The following is a 3,193-nucleotide window of genomic DNA, read 5'->3' as shown; positions in this document are numbered from 1 at the left end:
GATGCTCCTGCTCGAGCATTTGTAAAACAAATTAAATGCCATAATGGGTACTCCAGATGCGATAAATGCCATCAGACTGGTATTTGGCAGAAAAAAATGACGTATCCTGAGACTGATGTTAGGCTAAGGTCAGACGAGGAGTTTGAAAATATGGTAGACGAGGACCACCACATCAACAGAAGTCCTCTGACGGGTCTGGTGAAAACGGTGTCTGCCTTCCCAATAGATTATATGCATTTATGTTGCCTTGGCGTTATGAAAAAGTTGATACATTTTTGGATGAGGGGGAAAAAAACTCTACAAGGCAGCCTACAAGAGCCATTAAAGCCATCTCCGAAAAGTTAATACAGCTTCGTCCCTATACTCCAATAGGGACAGCTGATTTTGCACGGAAACCCCGTGAACTCGCCGAAATTGATAGGTGGAAAGCGGCAGAGCTGCGCCAATTTATGATTTACAGTGGGCCATTAGTTCTGAGGGACATTCTTCCACAAGATCTCTATGAAAACTTCATGTTGTTTTCTGTGGCCATGTTTTTGCTACTCACACCAAACATTTCTGAAAGTATGGTTTGTTTTTCCGAAAAATTGTTAATGGCTTTTGTAAAGCATTTTGGAGAGGTGTATGGTAAAGACGAGATTGTGTTTAGCGTACATCAAACAATACATCTGACACATGAGTACCGCCAGTATGGTTCCCTAGACAACATCTCATCCTTTCCTTACGAGAATTATTTGGGTAAACTAAAAAAAAATGCTACGCAAGCCATCTCAACCTTTACAACAGGTTGTCAAACGCCTTTCAGAGGAGCCAGTTTGTTTATTTCCACCACCACCTACACAACCACAGTTGTTACACCCACACCAGGAGGGTCCATTACCCCAACACTTAAGTTCTGGCCAGCAATTTAAAAAAGTGCATTTCAATGATTTCTGTTTTTCTTCAAAGCAGGGCGATGATTGCCTAGTGATTAAAAATGAAATCGTAATGGTGAAAAACATAATTAAACATGGTGACCCTGTCTTTGTGGTTTACATGAAATTCAAGAGGAGGGAGTCATATTTCCACTATCCTTGCCCCTCCACAAGCATTGGCTGCTACAGAGTATTTGGCATAGACAGCTGCCTTAACGTTGACCGGCTTGAGGTTGTCCAGGGCAAATGTGTGTTGTTCCCAGATGGATAGACCTTTGTGGCAATCCCTCTTCGTCACCATTCGTAAACCTATATGGGAAGAAAAAAAAAAAACACACACACAAAAAAAAAAAACAAACAAACACACACACACACACACACACACACACACACACACACACACACACACACACACAAAGAAACACATCTTTACTTATGCATTAGAAGGAATCTGGACAGTTGGAGTACTCCAGCTGGATGGCAGGCACTAACTATCCTTTCCATGGAGTACTTTTTTTATTTTTTTTTTTATTATAGATGGCACAGATTTGGAAAGTTGTGGAATTCCAAGACCGGAGTGCAGCAGTTGTGCCGTCCAGCTGGGTGGTAGATGTTGACGGAGAAGTGGGATGCTACTGGCCAACCTTTGGCGGAAACAAAGCTGTGAAGGCCGCCATGAACTGCACCCCCCCGGGACAAGGATGGCGATTCCATCAAAAAATAAGGGTGCTGGCAACCTGTGGTGAGCTGCATAGCTACTTCATTAAACCAGTGACAATACTTCAATACTGCATTAAGCCAATTTCATTAAGACTGCCTTCCCTTTCAGGCACCTTTGCCAAAGCAAGACGTTACCTGACCCGATCGCTTGAGGAAGGCTGCCTTACAGCAGACCTGCAATCGGATGATGGTGAGATGGGGCCAAGGAAAAGACGGTAAAAGTGTTTTCTTTTTTAAATCACAACTTGCAGTTATAAGTTCAATTACGGTTTCGTTTGTGTTTTGAGCTGTGTCAGTAAGGTCCTGGGTTTATTTTAAAGACCAAACAAAAGGTATTTGGAGGAGGACAGCGAGGAGGAGGCAGGACCAAGCCGTAGGGGGAGGAGGCCACCATCTATTGACGCCACTCAGCTGGACAACGAGTGGCAATTCCCCTCCCTTAATGAAGGTGGCTATCTGTACCACTTGTTGTTGTTCTACTAAAGACCTAGAAGTTGTCTGAAATAATAATGCTTTCATTTCCGTCTTCAGACACCCAGCCAGGCCTGTTTCTTCACAGCCAGCCATTAACTCATGGTAACTATGCATTTCCTTTATTTATGCCAGAAATTAAAATACCAATGAGTAAGTGAAGATGTTTTGATCAACTGACTGCTTACTATTTTTCAGATTCACCGTTGTCAGAAACCCCGCCAGGCCCTTTCCTTCACAGCCAGCCACTAACCCATGGTAACTATGCATTGCCTTGATTTATGCCATAAACGACTAAAAAAAAAAACTATGTAGATGCGTTTTGATCAACTGACTATACAATTTTTCAGATTCACCCCAGCCACGTCACCGCTTCCATGGTAAGTCAAAGAGGAAATCAATCAACATGAAAATTGTGAATTTAGAACAGAAATTAAATTAAGGCGCACCTTGAAGTGAACTAAATTGTACTCTCTGATATTTCAGCCACACCTCTGCCATCGCAACAGGGGAACAATCAGTTGCTGCGTGGTGAGTCCACAACTGTAATCACTGGTCATAAATGACCAGCAATGTGAAATAAAAGTCCTAATGTTTGGTGTTACTTAACAGACATGGGCATCAGCACCGTCATTGCTCTCCTTGGCCAGCTGAGGGAGGAAAACTGACTGCTTACTATTTTTCAGATTCACCGTCTTCAGAAACCCCGCCAGGCCCTTTCCTTCACAGCCAGCCACTAACCCATGGTAACTATGCATTGCCTTTATTTATGCCAAAAACGACAAAAAAACAACAAACAAATATCTATGTAGATGCATTTTGATCAACTGACTATACAATTTTTCAGATTCACCCCAGCCACGTCACAGCTTCCATTAAGTCAAAGAGGAAATCAATCAACAAACATCTCATCTCATCTCATTATCTCAAGCCGCTTTATCCTTCTACAGGGTCGCAGGCAAGCTGGAGCCTATCCCAGCTGACTATGGGCGAAAGGCGGGGTACACCCTGGACAAATCACCAGGTCATCACAGGGCCGACACATAGACACAGACAACCATTCACACTCACATTCACACCTACGGCCA

At 43.2% G+C, this 3,193-nt stretch overlaps 2 long non-coding RNA genes across 3 annotated transcripts; both read left to right on the top strand.

Moving 5' to 3' along the window:
* The first annotated feature begins 1,455 nt into the window (after positions 1–1,455).
* Positions 1,456–2,042, top strand: LOC132887394 (uncharacterized). The gene is made up of 3 exons (XR_009654818.1): positions 1,456–1,656; positions 1,744–1,849; positions 1,955–2,042. It is a non-coding gene; the product is annotated as an uncharacterized LOC132887394 (long non-coding RNA).
* A 260-nt stretch (positions 2,043–2,302) lies between these two features.
* Positions 2,303–2,973, top strand: LOC132887395 (uncharacterized). Of its 2 annotated transcripts, none has more exons than XR_009654819.1 (5): positions 2,303–2,363; positions 2,456–2,485; positions 2,592–2,636; positions 2,792–2,851; positions 2,953–2,973. It is a non-coding gene; the product is annotated as an uncharacterized LOC132887395 (long non-coding RNA). The 2 variants fall into 2 exon arrangements; XR_009654820.1 differs by having other exon boundaries at positions 2,718–2,851.
* Positions 2,974–3,193: the final 220 nt, after the last annotated feature.

Source organism: Neoarius graeffei, chromosome 6, assembly GCF_027579695.1.
Source record: "Neoarius graeffei isolate fNeoGra1 chromosome 6, fNeoGra1.pri, whole genome shotgun sequence".
NCBI lineage: Eukaryota > Metazoa > Chordata > Actinopteri > Siluriformes > Ariidae > Neoarius > Neoarius graeffei.
Note: the sequence above shows the minus strand (reverse complement) of the source record. Positions and strands in the feature narration are given on the sequence as shown.